Raw genomic sequence first — 22,111 nt, forward strand, 5'->3', positions numbered from 1 at the left:
AAGTGGCTCAGGTAGTGCAGCTCATCCAGGATGGCACATCAATGCGAGCTGTGGCAAGAAGGTTTGCTGTGTCTGTCAGCGTAGTGTCCAGAGCATGGAGGCGTTACCAGGAGACAGGCCAATACATCAGGAGATGTGGAGGAGGCCGTAGGAGGGCAACAAACCAGCAGCAGGACCGCTACCTCTGCCTTTGTGCAAGGAGGAGCACTGCCAGAGCCCTGACAAATGACCTCCAGCAGACCACAAATGTGCATGTGTCTGCTCAAACGGTCAGAAACAGACTCCATGACGGTGATATGAGGGCCTGACGTCCACAGTCGGGGGTTGTACTTACAGCCCAACACCATGCAGGACGTTTGGCATTTGCCAGAGAATACCAAGATTGGCAATTGAGCACATCTGGGACATCATGTCTCGCTCCATCCACCAACACCACGTTGCACCACAGACTGTCCAGGAGTTGGCACATGCTTTAGTCCAGGTCTGGGAGGAGATCCCTCAGGAGACCATCCACCACCTCATCAGGGGCATGGAGCAGCATGGGTGGAGATTATAACCGAACATGGCCAATATGTTCAAATGTTCATAAATGACCAGCATGGTCAAATAATAATAATCACAGACAGAACAGGTGAAACTGGAGCAGCAGCAAGGCCAGGTGGACTGGGGACAGCAAGGAGTCATCATGTCAGGTAGTCCTGAGGCATGGTCCTAGGGCTCAGGTCCTCCGAGAGAGAGAAAGAAAGAGAGAAAGAGATAATTAGAGAGAGCATACTTAAATTCACACAGGACACCGGATAGGACAGGAGAAGTACTCCAGATATAACAAACAGACCCTAGCCCTCGACACATAAACTACTGCAGCACAAATACTGGAGGCTGAGACAGGAGGGGTCAGGAGACACTGTGGAAGATCACATCAGTGACTCAACCCACTCAAGTGACGTACTCCTCCGAGGGATGCTATGAAAGAGCCCTAGTAAGCCAGTGACTCAGCCCCTGTAATAGGGTTAGAGGCAGAGAATCCCAGTTAAAAGAGGTGAACCGGCCAGGCAGAGACAGCAAGGTCGATGCGTTGCTCCAGACGCTTTCCGTTCACCTTCACACTCCAGGGCCAGACTACACTCAATCATATGACCCACTGAAATGATGAGTCTTCAGTAAAGACTTAAAGGTTGAGACCGAGTTTGCGTCTCTCACATGGGTAGGCAGACCATTCCATAAAAATTGAGCTCTATAGGAGAAAGCCCTGCCTCCAGCTGTTTGCTTAGAAATTCTAGGGACAACTAGGAGGCCTGCGTCTTGTGACGGTAGCGTACGTGTAGGTATGTACGGCAGGACCAAATCAGAGAGATAGGTAGAAGCAAGCCCATATAATGCTTTGTAGGTTAGCAGTAAAACCTTGAAATCAGCCCTTGCCTTGACAGGAAGCCAGTGTAGGGAGGCTAGCACTGGAATAATATGATAATTATTTTTGGTTTTAGTCAAGATTCTAGCAGCCGTATTTAGCACTAACTGAAGTTCATTTAGTGCTTTATCCGGGTAGCCGGAAAGTAGAACATTGCAGCAGTCTAACCTAGAAGTGACAAAAGCATGGATTAATTTTTCTGCATAATTTTTGGACAGAAAGTTTGATTTTTGCAATGTTACGTAGATGGAAAAAAGCTGTCCTTGAAACAGTCTTGATATATTCTTCAAAAAAGAGATCAGGGTCCAGAGTCTCTTTGTTTCTTGGGACCTAGAACAAGCATCACTGTTTTGTCTGAGTTTAAAAGTAGAAAGCTTGCAGCCATCCACTTCCTTATGTCTAAAACACATGCTTCTAGGGAGGGCAATTTTGGGCTTCACCATGTTTCATTCAAATGTACAGCTGTGTGTCATCCACATAGCAGTGAAAGTTAACATTATGTTTTCGAATGACATCCCCAAGAGGTCAAATATATAGTGAAAACAATAGTGGTCCTAAAACGGAACCTTGAGGAACACCGAAATGTACAGTTGATTTGTCAGAGTATTTGAAAGTATTTGTTTTTAAATGGTTATTAAGTATCAAAAGTAAATGTAATCACTAAAGTACAAATAATTTCACATCCCTTATATTAACTTCTTCGATATAGGGGGCGCTCTTTTAACTTCTTGAAACTCCCCATCCCGGATCCGGGTTTGTGACTAAAGCCTCAGGCTCATTAGCATAACGCAACGTTAACGATTTCTGAAAATCGCAAATAAAATGAAAATAATGCATCTGCTCTCAAGGTTAGCCTTTTCTTAACAACACTGTCATCTCAGATTTTCAAAATATGCTTTTGAACCATAGAAATTGACTAATTTGTGTAAGAGTATGTAAAGCTAGCATAGCATTTTGAGTAGCATTTAGCACGCAACATTTTCACAAAAACCAGATAACCAAATAAATAAAATCATTTACCTTTGAAGAGCTTCTGATGTTTTCAATGAGGAGACTCTCAGTTACATACCAAATGCGCAGTTTTTCCTGAAAGCGTCTGTGTGTAGGAGAAATCGTTCCGTTTTCTACATTGCGTCTGGCTACCGAAACGAACCGAAAATTCAGTCACCTACAACGTAAAACTTTTCCGGATTAACTACATAATATCGGCCGAAACATGGCAAACGTTGTTTGGAATCAATCCTCAAGGTGTTTTTTCACATATCTCTTCATTGATATGCAGTTCGTGGAAGCTTGCTTTCCTCTCTGTATCGCATGGAAAAATACTGGCAGGTGACTTTTGCGCACCAATTTCGGCGCAGGACACCGGGCGGACACCTGGTAAATGTGGTCTCTTATGGTCAATCTTCCAATGATCTGCCTACAAATACGTCACAATGCTGCAGACACCTTGGGGAAACGACAGAAAGGGCAGGCTCAATCCTCTCGCATTCACAGCCATATAAGGAGACAATGGAAAACAGAGCCTCAAAATCCTTGTCATTTCCTGGATGCCATCTCATCTTGGTTTTGACAGAAGCTCACGTTCTAGGGCACGCACAGAGAATATCTTGGTATTTCTGGACACGTCAGAGTGTTTTCTTTCGAATGGTATCAATTATATGCATAGTCGAGCATCTTTTTGTGACAAAATATCTTGTTTAAAACGGGAACGTTTTTCATCCAAAAATGAAATAGCGCCCCCATGGATGTAAGAGGTTAATTTTTGGATAAAAAAACATTCCCGTTTTAAACAAGATCTTTTGTCACGAAAAGATGCTCGACTATGCATATAATTGACAGCTTTGGAAAGAAAACACTCTGACGTTTCCAAAACTGCAAAGATATTATCTGTGAGTGCCACAGAACTGATGCTACAGCCGAAACCAAGATTAAATTTCAAACAGGAAATGGCCCAGATTTTGAGGGCGCTGTGTTCCAATGTCTCCTTATATGGCTGTGAATGCGCCAGGAATGAGTCTACATTTTCTGTCGTTTCCCCAAGGTGTCTGCAGCATTGTGACGTATTTGTAGGCATATCATTGGAAGATTGACCATAAGAGACTACATTCACCAGGTGCCCGCTTGGGGTCCTCCGTCGAAATGATTGCGTAATCTCCAGCTGCGTGCATTTTACCATTTGCTTCAGAGGAGAAAGTCAACTGCCACGAATGTTTTATCATCGAATAGATATGTGAAAAACACCTTGAGGATTGATTCTAAACAACGTTTGCCATGTTTCTGTCGATATTATGTTTGGCGTTGTAATGAATGAATTTTCGGGGTTTTTTCTTACCCAAACGTGATGAACAAAACGGAGCGATTTCTACTACACAAATAATCTTTTTGGAAAAACTGAACATTTGCTATCTAACTGAGAGTCTCTGTCAGGATTTGGCCAGGGTTGTTCTGGTTTTTGGTCACTAGATTCCCCAATTGTGCTTTTTGACCTTTTGTTTTCCCTTGTTCCCCGTTATTATTTGCACCTGTGCCTCGTTTCCCCTGATTGTATTTAAACCCTTAGTTTTCCTCAGTTCTTTGCTCTGTGTTTGTATGTTAGCACCCAGCCCTAGTATGCTGTGAACTTTTGTTGCTCACGTTGGACTATCTTGTGGAATTCTGTTTTTGTTCTTGTTTATTTATTTTTGAGTGTCTTTTGAGGCTTTTTCATGCTATACCTACCACCTTGTTGATTTACCTTTTTGTCTTGGAGGATTACCTTTGTTCTTGTGGAATTCTTTTTGACGTTGTGGAGTTATATGTTTGCCTGAAGGACTTCCTTTTTTTACTTTATTAAATACACCGTCTCAAGTACTGCTGTGTCTGCCTCATCTTCTGGGTTCTGCCGACTATTCGTGGCTCAGTTGGTTAAGTGACTGTTTCTCACTTCGGAGACCCGGGTTCGTAAACGGGTCCTGACAGTCTCCTCATTGAAAACATCCGAAGTTCTTCAAAGGTAAATGATTTTATTTGAATGCTTTTCTTGTTTTTGTGAAAATGTTGCCTGCTGAATGCTAGGCTTAATGCTATGCTAGCTATCAATACTCTTACACAAATGCTTGTGTAACTATGGTTGAAAAGCATGTTTTGAAAATCTGAGATGACAGTGTTGTTAACAAAAGGCTAAGCTTGTGAGTGAATATATTTCTTTCATTTAATTTGCGATTGTCATGAATAGTTAACGTTGCATTATGCTAATGAGCTTGAGGCTATGATTACACTCCCGGATACGGGATTGCTCGACAAAAGAAGTTAAGCAAGCCAGATGGCACAATATTATTGTTTTTTAAATTTACATATAGCCAGGGGCACATTTCAACACTCAGACTTCATTGACATGCGAAGCCTTTGTGTTTAGTGAGTCAGATCAGAGGCAGTAGGAATGACCAGGGATGTTCTCTTGATACGTGTGTAAATTAGACAATTTCTTGTCTTGCTAAACATTCAGAATGTAACTAGTACTTTTGGGTGTCTAGGAAAATGTAAGGAGTAAAAAATACATTATTTTCTTTTGAATGTAGTCGAGTAAAAGTAACTGTTGGCAAAAATAAAAGAAGGTAAAGTACAGATACCCCAAAAAACGACTTAACTAGAACTTTCATGTAACGGTTTTCTTGTGGTGAAGGAGAGGCGGACCAAAATGCAGCGTGGTTTCTATTCATGGTTCTTTAATGAAGAAAACTATACATGAATAGACTAACAAAACAATAAACGTGAGAACCTAAACAGCCTATACTGGTTCAAACTAACACAGAGACAGGAACAATCACCCACAAACACACAGTGAAACCCAGGCTACCTAAGTATGATTCTCAATCAGAGACAACTAATGACACCTGCCTCAGCCAGAGCCGCCAGTCAGCATGGAGCAGCCAGAGCCGCCAGTCTGCAAGGAGCCGCCAGTCTGCAAGGAGCCGCCAGTCTGCAAGGAGCCGCCAGTCTGCAAGGAGCTGCCAGAGCTGTCAGTCTGCATGGAGCTGCCAGAGCTGTCAGTCTGCATGGAGCTGCCAGAGCCGCAGGTCTGCATGGAGCTGCCAGAGCCGCAGGTCTGCATGGAGCAGCCAGAGCCGCAGGTCTGCATGGAGCAGCCAGAGCCGCAGGTCTGCATGGAGCAGCCAGAGCCGCCGGTCTGCATGGAGCAGCCAGAGCCGCCGGTCTGCATGGAGCAGCCAGAGCCGCAGGTCTGCATGGAGCAGCCAGAGCCGCAGGTCTGCATGGAGCAGCCAGAGCCGCCGGTCTGCATGGAGCAGCCAGAGCCGCCGGTCTGCATGGAGCAGCCAGAGCCGCCGGTCTGCATGGAGCAGCCAGAGCCGCCGGTCTGCATGGAGCAGCCAGAGCCGCCGGTCTGCATGGAGCAGCCTGAGCCGCCGGTCTGCATGGAGCAGCCAGAGCCGCCGGTCAGCATGGAGCAGCCAGAGCCGCCGGTCAGCATGGATCTGCCAGAGCAGCCGGTCAGCATGGATCTGCCAGAGCAGCCAGTCAGCCAGGTTCTGCCAGAACCGCCATTCAGCCAGGATCTGCCACAGTCGTCAGCCAGTACGGCTTTAATGAAGAAAACTATACATGAATAGACTAACAAAACAATAAACGTGAGAACCTAAACAGCCTATACTGGTTCAAACTAACACAGAGACAGGAACAATCACCCACAAACACACAATGAAACCCAGGCTACCTAAGTATGATTCTCAATCAGAGACAACTAATGACACCTGCCTCAGCCAGAGCCGCCAGTCAGCATGGAGCAGCCAGAGCCGCCAGTCTGCAAGGAGCCGCCAGTCTGCAAGGAGCCGCCAGTCTGCAAGGAGCCGCCAGTCTGCAAGGAGCCGCCAGTCTGCAAGGAGCTGCCAGAGCTGTCAGTCTGCATGGAGCTGCCAGAGCTGTCAGTCTGCATGGAGCTGCCAGAGCCGCAGGTCTGCATGGAGCTGCCAGAGCCGCAGGTCTGCATGGAGCAGCCAGAGCCGCAGGTCTGCATGGAGCAGCCAGAGCCGCAGGTCTGCATGGAGCAGCCAGAGCCGCCGGTCTGCATGGAGCAGCCAGAGCCGCCGGTCTGCATGGAGCAGCCAGAGCCGCAGGTCTGCATGGAGCAGCCAGAGCCGCAGGTCTGCATGGAGCAGCCAGAGCCGCCGGTCTGCATGGAGCAGCCAGAGCCGCCGGTCTGCATGGAGCAGCCAGAGCCGCCGGTCTGCATGGAGCAGCCAGAGCCGCCGGTCTGAATGGAGCAGCCAGAGCCGCCGGTCTGCATGGAGCAGCCTGAGCCGCCGGTCTGCATGGAGCAGCCAGAGCCGCCGGTCAGCATGGAGCAGCCAGAGCCGCCGGTCAGCATGGATCTGCCAGAGCAGCCGGTCAGCATGGATCTGCCAGAGCAGCCAGTCAGCCAGGTTCTGCCAGAACCGCCATTCAGCCAGGATCTGCCACAGTCATCAGCCAGTACGGAACTGCCCCTCTGTCCCGAGCTGCCCCTCTGTCCCGAGCTGCCACTCTGTCCCGAGTTGCCCCTCAGTCCAGTGGGGTCATTTAGAAGGGTCGCCGTGGTTAGGAGGCCACGGAGGCGGACAATAAGGCAGACTAAGACGATGGTGAAGCGGGGTCCGCGTCCCGCACCAGAGCCGCCACCGCGGACAGAAGCCCACCCAGACCCTCCCCTATAGGTTAAGGTTTTGCGGCCGGTGTCCGCACCTTTGGGGGGTTACTGTCACGTTCTGACCTCTATTTCCTTTGTTTTGTCATTATTTAGTATGGTCAGGGCGTGAGTTGGGGTGGGCAGTCTGTTTGTATTTCTATAATTTGGGTATTTCTATGTTTCGGCCTAGTATGGTTCTCAATCAGAGGCAGGTGTCATTAGTTGTCTCTGATTGAGAATCATACTTAGGTAGCCTGGGTTTCACTGTGTGTTAATGGGTGATTGTTCCTGTCTCTGTGTTAGTTTGAACCAGTATAGGCTGTTTAGGTTTTCTCGTTACATTTATTGTTTTTGTACTGTTCGTCTTCTTATTCATTAAACATTAATCTAAATAGCCACGCTGCATTTTGGTCCTCCTCTCCTTCAACTCAAGAAAACCGTTACATTTCAAGTATTTTTACTTACACTTTTTGACAATTGCGTACACATGATTTCTGAAATTAAGGCTCCTTTTCTCTAGACTCTACACACAAAACCCCAAAACCAAGCACTTCATTCAAAACAATTTCAACTCTCTCATAATGGTGTTTTTGCAACAAAACTCTACACACTAACAATCAAATGATTAGCTCTTATACACGCCAACTCCACACAGATGTGACAAATGTAAAACACTACTATCTTGTGTTTTTTGCATGTTCAGTGTGCAGTGGGATGAACAGTAACAGACAAAACAAATCCAGTAGAAGATAAACAAATAGGCTTGTTACTATAAAAAAACAGTTAGGGTGCAACCTGTCTCTTATTTTGGTTTGGCCTCAGCACCTCATCAACATCACAAGCGATATTCTCTCTGGCTAAACAGCGGGGGAAGAAGTGTCTGGAGTGACGTATCCAGCCCTGGCATGCCCCCTCGTCTAGGTCACCACAGGCCTCCTCCTCATCCTCGTCCTTGTCCTCTTCCTCATCCTCCTTCTTGTCCTCGTCCCCCTCCTACTCTCACTCTCTCTCCAAAATTGGCCTCCATTGTTGTCCAAACCAAGAAAACCAACCTGAAGCCTATTTATAATGCTAAAGCTCTGATTTCTAAGTGAAGAAATGAGCTATAAGTGTTTTCACACGTGAGCACTGGGTGTAGGTAATCGGTAAATGAGTGTGGCATTTTGAATGGCAGTGTTTTCCAGACCTGAGCACGACATATGTTTGTTGAACGCCAAAACTGAAACCTGTCGAACGCTGAAACCCAAACTAAATACCCCTGTTTAAAAGCTGACAGTGTTTTTATATACTTGTATTTTATTTGGAATCCTGCGGCTCTGTTGGGCTAAATTGCTATGAGTGCTGCTATATGTCCCGGGATCCTGCCAGATTCCGCATAGGGGGGAGAGGCGAAAGCCCAGCTAGCCTAGCTCTCTTGACGGTCTCAAATGTAAGCCGCTATTGAACGTTTCCAACATTGCAGGAGCTGGGTTTACTTTGCTTGGTACCAGGACAATGTGGACCAAGTTAACTTTCAATATAGCAACTGCTTGCGGAGGACTACAGGAGTGAAGTAGCTACTCTTAGCAAGCAAGTAGCAAACCTACATAAGCTACTGGAGAACCCACGCCCACCTACTTTTTATTTTTCTTCCACCCCATTAGCCGGACGCCACTCTGGTCTGGTGGAAGTTTCGCCACCGGGTCGGCTCTCCACAGCCGACTGGCCGGTGCTAGGCAGGGTTCCATCCCCGACGGGGTCTCCCCCTTCCCTGAAGAATGTAGCTGATCTCGACCCAACCAACCAGCCATGGAGGTACGTCACTCGCCGTGGAAGTCGAAGAAGGCGTCCTCTGGCAACGGGGTCTCCATGGAGATGTTGAGCTCAGAACTGATACAGACCAGAAAAAGCTATGCCGCCCTTGATCCAGATGTTCCGGCGCCTTCGTCTGTGGTGGCTTCCCAATCAAGATCGGATCTAGCGGTACCTGCGTCTTCGTCCTTGGCTCTGTCTCCCTCTCCAATGGCTTCTACCCCGGGTTCAGATCCTTGGAGATGTGAGGCTGCCTGAGGTACCGGCCCATTTAACATTACTAGCTGTCATCATAGGCAGCTCTATGGTGAGAAACTTGGTCCCCAAGGCAAAAATCTCAGTCCCCAAGGCAAAAACCCTGTGCTACACGGGAGCACGAGTAAAGTACATAACAAGGCTGCTTCCGACTGTTCTACCACAGATGCCTGGAGCTGACACTGTCATGGTCCATGTGGGTTCAAACATGATCAGGAGGGCTAGCTCGGAACATTTATAAAATGGATTTTAAAGAAATGATTTTAGCATTAATAGACTAAAAAAATGGCCAATAATTTCAGGTCCAGTATCATCGTTGGGCCGTGGGTGTGAAAGATTCAGCAGACTGCTGGCATTACAGATCTGTCTAAAAGACTGCTGTAGTTATGCTGGAGTCAATTTTATTGATAATTTTGACACCTTCTGGAAACAGAAGATACCCTACAGGAATGACGGAGTGTAACCAAATCATCTTGGCTCCTGCACTCTGTCCACACATTTCAAGTCTACATTGAAACAATGACTGGTAAATTATCCAAGACCAGCTCAGTTAATCCCTACCATTGTTATAATGAGTCGTCATAATGCTGCATCAAATGTACATGATCTTAGGGGCATTGGAAAACACAATGTAAGTAATTTAATGGATGTACCCATAATTGCACCGAATACATCTGTTTATCCTACAGCTATTGCAAGAAGTAATCATGAGCCTATATACCAGGGTTACACTGTTAGTACTGAGAAGGTGTGCAATAGTAGGAAGACCACTTCATGCACCTCATCCTGCACTATCAGCTCCAATGTAAATAACATGAGTAAGTCTACCTCTGATAAGCTTCTCGGTAAAGCATTAAAAACAATCAAGTGCTAAAAATAGCCCATATTAACATATGTAGTCTAAGAAACAAGGTCAGTGAAGTCAATAACCTTTCGGTTACTAGTCCAAATGTCTAACCACTAGGTTACCACTAGGCTTCATATTCTGACTATCTCTGAAACTCACAAAGATAATACCTTAAATGATACAGTGGAAGCAATACATGTTCATAACGTCTACCGAAAAGTCAGAAATCCCAACGGAGGCGGTGTTGCGGTCTATATTCAGAACCACATTCCTGTAAAGCTGAAGAGACAATCTAATGTCAAATACTGTTGAAGTAATATGGCTACAGGTTCATCTGCCTCACCTAAAGCCCATTCTTGTTTGAAGCTGCTATAGACCACCAAGTGCTAACAGTCAGTATCTGGATATTATGTGTGAAATGCTTGATAATATATGTGATATCAACCGAGAAGTATATTTTCTGGGTGATTTTAATTATTGACTGGCTATCAAGCTGCCAACTCAGGAAAACAATTCAAACTGTAACCAGTGCCTGGATAAGGTTATCAGTCAAACAGCACAGGAATTAAATCATCAACATGTATTGATCACATTTATACTAACGCTGCAGATATTTGCTTTGATGCATTATCCAAATCCATAGGATGTAGTGATCACAATATAATAGCCATATCTAGGAAAACCAAAGTTCCAAAGGCTGGGCCTAAAATAGTGTATAAGTGTATAAGAAGTTTTGTAGTGATTCATATGTTGATGATGGGAAGAATATTTGCTGGTCTGTGTTGTGTAATGAGGAGCAACCAGACATTGCACTTGACACATTTATGAAAATACTTATTCCAGTTACTAATAAGCACGCACCCATTAAGAAAATGATTGTAAAAGCTGTTAAATCCCCTTGGATTTATGAGGAATTTAAATGTTGTATGGTTAAAAGGGATGAGGCGAAGGTAATGGCAATTAAGTCTGGCAGCCCAACTGATTGGCAAACGTATTGCTAATTAAGAAATGTGACTAAACTAAATAAAAATAAACCACATTATGAAATAAAGATAAATTATATAAATAATGATAGTAAAAAGCTTAGGGGCACCTTAAATTACATTTTGGGAAAAAAATAAAAAAATCGTCTCCTTCATTCATTGAATCAGATGACTCTTTCATCAAAAAGCCCACTGATATTGTAAACTACTTTAATGATTTTTTCATTGGCAAGATAAACTTCGGGAAACTTAGGGATGCAATGCCAGCAAAAAACACTGACACTACACATCCGAGTATATGGGATCAATTTATGAAAGACAAGAATTGCACTTTTGAATTCCGTAAAGTCAGTGTGGAAGAGGTGAAAAATGTGTGCTTTCTAGACCAGGTTCTGACACTAGATGGAAAATTACTTATGATAACAGCAGATGATATTGCCACTCCTATTTGCCACATCTTCAATTTAAGCCCCCTAGAGAGTGTGGCCTGGAGGGAAGCTAAAGTCATTCCACGACGCAAGGAAAGTAAAGCCCCCTTTACAGGCTCAAATAGCCGACCAATCAGCCAGTTACCAACCCTTAGTAAACTTCTGGGAAAAATTGTGTTTGACCAGATACAATACTATTTTACAGTAAACAAATTGACAACAGAATTTCAGCATGCTTATAGGGAAGGGCACTCAACAAGCACAGCACTTACACAAATGACCGATGATTAGCTGAGAGAAATTTGATGATAAAATGATTGTGAGGACTGTCTTGTTAGACTTCAGTGCAGCTTTTGACTTTATCAATCATAGTCTGCTGCTGGAAAAACGTATGTGTTATGGCTTTACATCCCCTGCTATAATGTGGATAAAGAGTTACTTGTCTAACAGAAAACAGAGGGTGTTCTTTAATAACTTCTTGTGACTCTCAAACCCGGATCTGGGAGCGTAATCATCGCCTGACACTAATTAGCATAACGCAATGGACATAAATCTTCCTATTCATGAAAATCACAAATGAAATATATTGAGACACAGCTTAGCCTTTTGTTAATCACACTGTCATCTCAGATTTTCAAAATATGCTTTACAGCCAACGCTAGACAAGCATTTGTGTAAGTTTATCATAGCCTAGCATAGCATTATGCCCTGCTAGTAGCAGGCAACATTTTCACGAAAATAAGAAAAGCAATCAAATTAAATCATTTACCTTTGAAGAACTTCGGATGTTTTCACTCACGAGACTCCAAATTAGAGAGCAAATGTTCCTTCTTTCCCAAAATATTATTTTTGTAGGCGAAATAGCTCTGTTTGTTCTTCACGTTTGGCTGTGAAATCAACCCGAAAAATGCGGTCACTACAACGCCAAACTTTTTACCAAATTAGCTCCATAATATCGACAGAAACATGGCAAACGTTGTTTAGAATCAATCCTCAAGGTGTTTTCACATATCTATTCGATAATATATCCACCAGGATAATTGGTTTCTCATTAACAGAGATTGGAATAATGGCTACCTCTGTACTTTACGCAAGATTTTCTACGGGAGCCATCATGTGACCACTTGCTCAATGTGGTCCCTTACGGCTATTCTTCAACATAAATGCGTAAAAATATGTCACAATGCTGTAGATACGTTGAGGAATACATAGAAAGAGTAAGCTCATTCGTTGCCCATTCACAGCCATATAAGGAGTCATTGACATGCAGCGCTTTCAAAATATGGGGCACTTCCTGATTGGATTTTTATCTGGGTTTCGCCTGTAAGTTCTGTTATACTCACAGACAATATATTTGCAGTTTTGGAAACATTAGAGTGTTTTCTATCCAAAGCGGTCAATTATATGCATAGTCGAGCATCTTGTTGTGACAAAATATCCCGTTTAAAACGGGAATGTATTTTATCCAAAAATGAAATACCGCCCACAGAGTTTCTTAATAGAAGCCTATCAAATATAATCCAGTTAGAATCAGGAATTCCCCATGATAGCTGTTTAGGCCCCTTGCTTTTTAAATTTTTGCTAACGACATGCCACTGACTTTGAGTAAAGCCAGAGTTTCTATGTATGCGGAAGACTCAACGTTATATATACGTCAACTACTACAGCGACTGAAATGACTGCAACACTCAACAAAGAGCTGCAGTTAGTTACAGAGTGGGTGGCAAGGAATAAGTTAGCGCTAAATATTTCTCAAACTAAAAGCATTGTATTTGGAACAAAACACTCACTAAACCCTAAACCTCAACTAAATCTTGCAATAAATAATGTGAAAATTAAGTAAGTTGAGGTGACTAAACTGCTTGGAGTAACACTAGATTGTAAACTGTCATGGTCAAAACATATTGATGCAGTAGTAGCTAAGATAGGGAAAAGTCTGTCTATAATGAAGCGTTGCTCTGCCAACAAGGCAGGTCCTACAGGCAAGTTCTATAGGCCCTAGTTTTGTCTCACCTTGACTACTGTTCAGTCGTGTGGTCAGGTGCCACAAAAAAGGACTTAGGAAAATTGCAATTGGCACAGAACAGTGCAGAGCGGCTGGCCCTTGGATGTACACAGAGAGCTAATATTAATAATATGCACGTCAATCTCTCCTAGCTGAAAGTGGAGGAGTGCTTGACTTCGTCACTACTATTATTTATGAGAGGTATTGACATGTTGAATGTACCGAGCTGTCTGTCTAAACTACATACATACATACCTCACAAGACATGCCACAAGAGGTCTCTTCACAGTCCCCAAGTCCAGAACAGACTACAGGAGGCACAAAGTACTACATAGAGCCATGACTACATGGAACTCTATTCCACAAGTAACTGACGCAAGAAGTAAAATTAGATTTTAAAAAACAGATTAAAAAAACACTTTATGGAACAGTGGGGACGCAACACAAACATTGACACACACACACACACACACAGGATAGGATAACATAAGCAGTATTTTGTACTGTAGATATGTGGTAGTGGTGGAGTTGGGGCCTGAGGGCACACAGTGTGTTGTGAAATCTGTGAATGTATTGTAATGTTTTAAAATTGTATAAATTTCCCTTGTTTTGCTGGACCCCAGGAGAGTAGCTGCTGCTTTGGTAGCAGCTAATGGGGATCCATAATAAATACAAATACAAAATACCTGTTAGTTTGAATGATGTGTCTAATGTAGAGAAATGTGTTTTGTGTTTTGCAAAAAGTGTGTTTTACAATTGCAAACTGAGAGTAAAGCAGATAATGTGTTTGCAGTTTTGCAGACTTGGTCTGAAGATTAGGCACATGCATTAATAATGGTTTCACTGAGTGTGCCTTTAAGCAATTGTAAAAACTGTAAGTACTTTACACCACTGCTGGGCACCAATGTCAATTCAATGTCTATTCCATGTTGGTTCAATGTAATTTCATTGAAATTATGTGGAAACAAAATTGATTCAACCAATGTGTGCCCAGTGGGCAGGTGCCATATCAAATGCTGAACCAGATTTTCCAATATGAATGGATGAGATAGAAAGGATGCGATGTTGGGCATTAAATTAAAAACAAGGAAAATGTCAAGAATAAAGTTTTTTCAGTGTGTGTTCCTTGTTTTGATTGCCATCACTCTCTTACATGTGCAAATTCCAAAGTGACTGCCACAGAGACCATCTGGTCTTTCGTTTTTCATGTTGATTCCTCTAGGGTTTATTTGAATATCAATCAGGAAAGCATGTTTTTTCCAAACTCTTTATTTGCTTCATCTTGCTCACCTTCTTTGTCTAACTTTGATTTGGCATGAATGGCTACGAATACTCTGGAACAGCTTTTAATGAGAGAATTATCATTGTAACAGTGTTTCTATATTTCAGTGTTTCCAACGAGCTGTTTTAGCTCATTAACTAACAGAATTACATGATTTATCATGACAGAAAATACATTATTGGTTACTTTATTTATTCATAACTTTATTGATACATCACCCTTAATATTATATGATCTGTATATTTCAGAACTCTGTGTCATCTTCAATCAATCCTGGTAACTGAGTTCACATTTGCATTACTTTTTTTCATTCCATTACTGTTAACATTACTTTGAAGAGGGTTTTCTGTGTAAGGTGGTCTCTACACTGTGCGCTGATAGTGAAGGTTGAAGGCAGTGGAGCAAACAATGTTGTGTGGAATAATTGATTCCTGGCTAAATAGCTTTTCTTTAATATGAATAAAATATTTGGACATTGTTTGCTAACCGTGGAGCAGGGCTGTCGGCAGACATGCAGTGTGAAAAGACAGAATCATCATTTCTCAGAGGACCATGGGCAAACAAGCCATCAATTGTGCTGAAAGGAATTATGTTTTTATGCCATTGGGATCTTCACTAAATGCTGCAATTTACTTTGATTAGCAGATCATCGTTTAAGTACAGATTTTTATTGCAAGGAAGTCATCCCTAACATAAATAACATTGTTTTTTAAAGTGTGAAAACATTTGTTAGAAAATATAAATCATATCTTGACACCAAAACAATGTTTTTGATCTGGTGCTTTCTGTACAAGCTTTGACCCCACTGTATGTTCCCTTTTTATTTAGTGTATGTCTTCGGTTGAGTTTCCTGGGAAAATGTATCACATCACATCAAAAGAATGGCTAGAAGCCAGTTTTTCACTTCTCTGCATTAGACCTGATAACCAGAGGGATCTATTTGTTTTAGGAAAGTGAAAAGAGCAGCTGTCACGGTAAATTATGGTGACCATCTCATGCACTGCTTCTGCTAAACTTTGTTCAGTGTCAGCCCATTGGACTCTCAATTAAGAATATTGGGGAGGCAATCAACAAGCTGTTGGATGTCTGCATTATGCAAGTTACAGAGCTAAATTATTACTACATTCTATTTAGCCATGAAACTAAAACTAAACGAGTAGCCTAAAGCAACTATAACTACTGGTTAGACTAATTATTGCTCATTTCATAACATTACCAGGAATAAAGACCATGGGAAAAAAGGAGTGGGCTTTTAATATTCCCCTGTTGCTGTACATCCATGTCATTAAGCTGTCTACCCTCCATAATTTAGTACGCCTGTTTTCAACACACACTTAATTAATATTTTGGAATGAACTCCAAGACCTCCATTAGTCTGATGTGTTTTGACAGGGCATTGTGTAATAATGTCCTCCTCAACATCACAAAAGACATTCTCCTTCTCTTCTGAAATAATGGAAGCCATTGTCACCATCCATCATCGTCCAGGAGACCTGGCACTCTCTCTGGTGTCACCGTCACCACGCTCCCATTTACTCAATGGATGTGACTTTCACCTCCATTAGGGGTTTCTCTTATTGAAATACTAATGAACCATTGTTGGATGCCAGTGTCAGTAGTTAATGTACTGCATAGACATATGCTGCATAAAAAGGGGCATAGGTACAACAAGACCAGTAAAACCTTATAATGAAACAAGTTCTTACAATGTTTGTATTGTGCATGGAACTAGGCTATTTGTGTTGACCTGCAACACTATCACTGTCCTTGTATACCATCTCCATTAAGTTGTGAATGACTGTGAATTGAAACCTACAGCGGGCCTCATTTTCAATCAGCAAAACACAGATTACAACAAGTCTATCTATGTTGCTATTTTTCACATTTAAGAACACAAAGCACTGATTTGACCTTAAAAAGGAGCTACACTGCCTCACCCAGTTTTCAAAACTTTAGTTATAGTTATTGATCAATCACAAAAAACACATTTAGTATGGCACTACTGGGCCATACATACACATTGTAGATAGCCTAAGATTTACCCATTAACTGCGTTTGAAATGCATCTTAAAGTGTGACATTAAATACTGCCTACTCCTACAAGCCCTAAAATATTGTAATCAGATTACAGATACTTTTGAAAAACGAGATGATTTCTTCTTGCATTACTTTTAAATTCAGAAAATATTTTTACAAAAAAAATACATTATGATACCTTTCTGTTTTCTCAATGACATTCAATTCTGTATTGACAAAAGGTAAATGTTTAAGTTTGTTCAGCTATGAGACCACTATGACGACACACCAAATCCATTTGATGGATACTTTTTGTCTTCTTCTAATGCCTCTTAAGAGGAAATTAATTGAAAGTAACTAAGTTACATTAATGATCAAAAATGTTGGAGAGGTAACTAGTAACTGTAACAGATTACATTTAGAAAGTAACCTACCCAACACTGAACCAGGGAATATACTCTCTAACAGACAGATTTAGCAGTCTTTGTCCAGGGAATCTTTTACAGATCTGTCTCTGCACAGGCTAAATAAACACAAGTGCTTGGTAATGTACTGCAGTGGGCTAAATCATGGTCAAACAAAGTGTTTCTTGGTAGTCGTAAACAAATCTACTTTGGACCAAAAGTTTACACCTCACACACATGGTTATGGGCTTAAAAAGAAGAAGTCACCTGTACCATGTCAGATATCGAGTTGAAACGTATTCCATTTTGAGTTTGCATCCCAATATTACACTTAACATACATCACAGAAGACTGAAATTTAACAAAACCGTTTGACATAGAAACACTACATTTATATTTAACATTTTTAAATAATCTTAATAAATTATGACATTTTGAAAAATATTAATAACATTCCACCTATTAGGCCACTAGGTCATTTGAATTCAGGAAAGGGCTACAATCCTTCAAATAGTACAGTCGTGGCCAAAAGTTTTGAGAAACACACAAATATTAATTTTCACAAAGTTTGATGCTTCAGTGTCTTTAGATATTTTTGTCAGATGTTACTATGGAATACTGAAGTATAATTACAAGCATTTCATAAGTGTCAAAGGCATGAAGTTGATGTAAAGAGTCAATATTTGCAGTGTTGACCCTTCTTTTTCCACACCTCTGCAATCCGCCACAGCATGCTGTCAATTAACTAATGGGCTACATCCTGACTGATGGCAGCCCATTCTTGCATAATCAATGCTTGGAGTTTTGTTTGTCCACCCGCCTCTTGAGGATTGACCACAAGTTCTCAATGGGATTAAGGTCTGGGGAGTTTCCTGGCCATGGACCCAGAACATCAATGTTTTGTTCCCCGGGCCACTTAGTTATCACTTTTGACTTATGGCAAGGTGCTCCATCATGCTGGAAAATACATTATTCTTCGCCAAAATGATCCTGGATGGTTGGGAGAAGTTGCTCTCGGAGGATGTACCATTCTTTATTCATGGCTGTGTTCTTAGGCAAAAATGTGAGTGAGCCCACTCCCTTGGCTGAGAAGCAACCCCACACATGAATGGTCTCAGGATGTTTTACTGTTGGTATGACACAGGACTGATGGTAGAACTCACCTTGTCTTCTCCGGACAAGCTTTTTTCCAGATGCCCCAAACAATTGGCATGGAGATTCATCAGAGAAAATGACCACCCCAGTCCTCAGCAGTCCAATCCCTGTATCTTTTGCAAAATATCAGTCTGTCCCTGATGTTTTTCCTGGAGAGAAGTGGCTTCTTTGCTGCCCTTCTTGACACCAGGCCATCCTCCAAAAGTCTTCACCTCACTGTGCATGCAGATGTACTCACACTTGTCTGCTGCCATTCCTGAGCAAGCTATGTACTGGTGGTGCCCCGATCCCGCAGCTGAATTAACTTCAGGAGACGATCCTGGAGCTTGCTGGACTTTCTTGGGCGCCCTGAAGCCTTCTTCACAACAATTGAACCACCCTCCTTGAAGTTGTTGATGATCCGATAAATGGTTGATTTAGGTGAAATCCTACTGGCAGCAATATCTTTGCCTGTGAAGAAGGTAACCATGGCTGACAGAGGGAGAACAATGATTCCAAGCACCACCCTTATTTTGAAGCTTCCAGACGGTCCTGGAGCTTGCTGGACTTTCTTAGGCGCCCTGAAGCCTTCTTCACAACAATTGAACCACCCTCCTTGAAGTTGTTGATGATCCGATAAATGGTTGATTTAGGTGAAATCCTACTGGCAGCAATATCCTTGCCTGTGAAGAAGGTAACCATGGCTGACAGAGGGAGAACAATGATTCCAAGCACCACCCTTATTTTGAAGCTTCCAGTCTGTTATTCAAACTCAATCAGCATAACAGAGTGATCTCCAGCCTTGTCCTTATCAACACTCACACCTGTGTTAACAAGAGAATCACTGTCAGCTGGTCCTTTTGTGGCAGGGCTGAAATGCAGTGGAAATGTTTTTGGGGAATTCAGTTCATTTGCATGGCAAAGAGGGACTTTGCAATTAATTGCAATTCATCTGATCACTCTTCATAACTTTCTGGAGTATATGCAAATTGCCATCATACAAACTGAGGCAGCAGAATTTGTGAAAATTAATATTTGTGTCATTCTCAAAACTTTTGGCCACAACTGTACACTTCAGTGACGTGACCTGCCAATCCATCTGAAAAGGTTGACTTTCTACTAGCTACTGAGTGAAGCAAATTAATAAGAATAGTGTGCACACTGACATGTACATAATTTTGGTGCATTGCTGTCATTAGTTTACAAACTAATTCAATTTTCACATCTGGAATGGTAACAGGTAGATTACAATTGGCTTGTTCTCTGGTTCATTTCATAGATTATGTGAACTGGCTTTTCAATTCACAATTAGCAAGTTCATTTCATGTAGGGAGATTGGAATGTTCCATTAACTTCTCTGGCCGGTCATGTGTCCAAATCAACTACAGCCATCATACCAATTCTGAACATTAGCAGGAAGGCAATTTGAAGAAAAATATCCATATATCATATATGAAAGCTTTTAACTGTCCTTCAGGGAACACATTTGCAGGTAGGGAAAGGTGAGTTAGATTAGTTTGTGCATCATATAGAAGATGAACAACCAAGACAAGTGCCAATAGAGCTATGCTGGAGTGATTTGAAAAAAAAATCTCTGTATATCCATGGTTGGTGCCTAAGAATAACATGCATGCACGTGTGTGTGTGCACTCAAAAACATATGCATGTACACACACAGACACAAGCCGTATCCTTACAGCTCCATTAAATATTAATCCAAATAAATATTCTGCGGGAAATATTTAACCTCACAGTCAGAGACAATCTGCCATCGTTGGATATGGATGAATTAGATTTCTGATATCTTTCCGCTTGATATAGACTTTCATAAGACTTCATCAGAATGCATGTCTTTCACAGCAGATGTTACATTGCAACTTTGTTTTGAAGAAGAAAACAAAATAAGCAACGAGAGACAAACCAACCATCTGCTTCTCAACAACACTATTTTATAAGTCATTATTCAACTCTTTCCTTGTCTTTCAATGGGGATATGAGAAGGTACATGATTTTGGCTTTGTAGATGCTGTATTACTTAAAGCACAATAACTTGACCACAAGGGGTATTGTAAATATAGTTTTGGGACTCATGGACTAAAACCAGTTTACAAAAAATGTGTGCATTTGTCTAAATCTACTATGGCACCACTCACAAGAAGGTCTTTCAAAAACCCGGAGCATGTCTTTGTATAGTAAAAAGAACACAGTGCAGGATGCCTGGATTGGATTCCGTGGGGAACAGATGGGCAAAAGAGAGAACTTCAGAGGTAATTAGATCAATTCAGTCAATCACTCCCCCTCATTCGCCGTATGGGAAGCATGCTTCATGAAACATGTTTTACAAAGGTAATGGCTGCAACAGAAAAATATCATCATTACAGTAACAACCTAGCCTGGCTGACACGACCCCACATGGCTCACAGCTAGGGTAGAACAATTCCTGGGGCCTCATTTATTAATCATGCATAGGCATAAATCTGTGCGTAAACCATGTGTGGGATCATTTCCATGCAAAGTGTGAGATTTATCAACATGAACCTTTCCTTGAGAGTGTGGTAAATGTACGCACAGCCATTACTATGCGTACGTACAGTACCAAGTGGTGAAATAAGGGAACTGCTTGTCAAGCATAGCCTAGTGAATGGAAAAAATATACTGTATGTTGAAACATTTTGAAATTGTGAGAGCAATAAATAAATAATTTTTCGATTTCATTGTATTGCCATTGTGAATTCATGCAACATCTTGACAGGCTACATTCAACAATTTGACCACATCAGTGCATTTGTTACAATAGTAATCCATATAAAGTACAGAAATGTGTTGAATTAGAGGCACGTATGAAAGTGAAACCAAAAGACTGAGATAATGAGAAATCGAATGAGAGGCTGATATTGCTCTGTTGGATGATTTGGCACATGCTGCATTTCCCAGAGAGTGCATTTTTAGAGACAGGCAGGTGTGATTTTTTTTTTACAGAAAGTACTGAATGGCTCATCAGATATCGTTTGCTAAAACCAATCTTGTATGATTTTTGCAAGGATTTAAGACCTACTTTAGAAAGTCAAACACATGACATTTCTGTGCACATCCAAGTGCTATCTGCATCCCTCGATGAGCCTATGTTTTGGATGCAATCGTCAGCAAAACGAACAGTTATATACAATTTCCATATACCATTGCACAACAGGTTGAAGTCAAGAGGGGTTTCCTTGACATCAATGCGTTCCCAAATATGAACGTAGCAATAGACGGCACCAACATCACCATTAAAGCACCATCCTAAAACGAGTTAAACTATGTGAAAAGAAAAGTCTGCCACTCTTAATGTGCAGGTGATAAGTTATGTGATGTGCAAATATGCTGCGGAAAATGGTGGCAAGGTGGCACGCACGACTCATTCACTCTGCAGAACAGCAATGTTGGCATATAAGCCGACAGGAGGGAGCTGTTGAGGATGGATGGCTTATTGTTCTCTAATCATTGCAGCACTGTATATTTGCAATTGCTAAAGCAACTTTAATAGTCCTAATGGTCTTCTCTTTGTAGCTATATTTTTATTTTTGCTGGAGAAACCACAACTGAGCAAGCAAAATAAAACATTTTGGTTGTACTCAACACGAGCACCTCCAGTGCATCGAGGATGTCTCTTTTGACTGAAAAGAGCTTCTGGACATCAGAACTGCGATTACTCACCTCAGATTAGATAAAGAGTTTATCTTAAATGAGTCGGGCGGTAGGGATATACTATTGACACCTGACCAGGCCCAGATTCCCGTCATTAGCTGGAGAAGGAAACTGAGATTATGGGGAAAAATATCAGGGTGCCTTGTGAGGATCAGGCAACGACTGGCTAATCTGCCTTTGACTTCCGTCCTGCTAGTTAACATTCAATC

The sequence above is a fragment of the Oncorhynchus masou genome, chromosome 6 (assembly GCF_036934945.1).
Source record: "Oncorhynchus masou masou isolate Uvic2021 chromosome 6, UVic_Omas_1.1, whole genome shotgun sequence".
Lineage (NCBI taxonomy): Eukaryota > Metazoa > Chordata > Actinopteri > Salmoniformes > Salmonidae > Oncorhynchus > Oncorhynchus masou.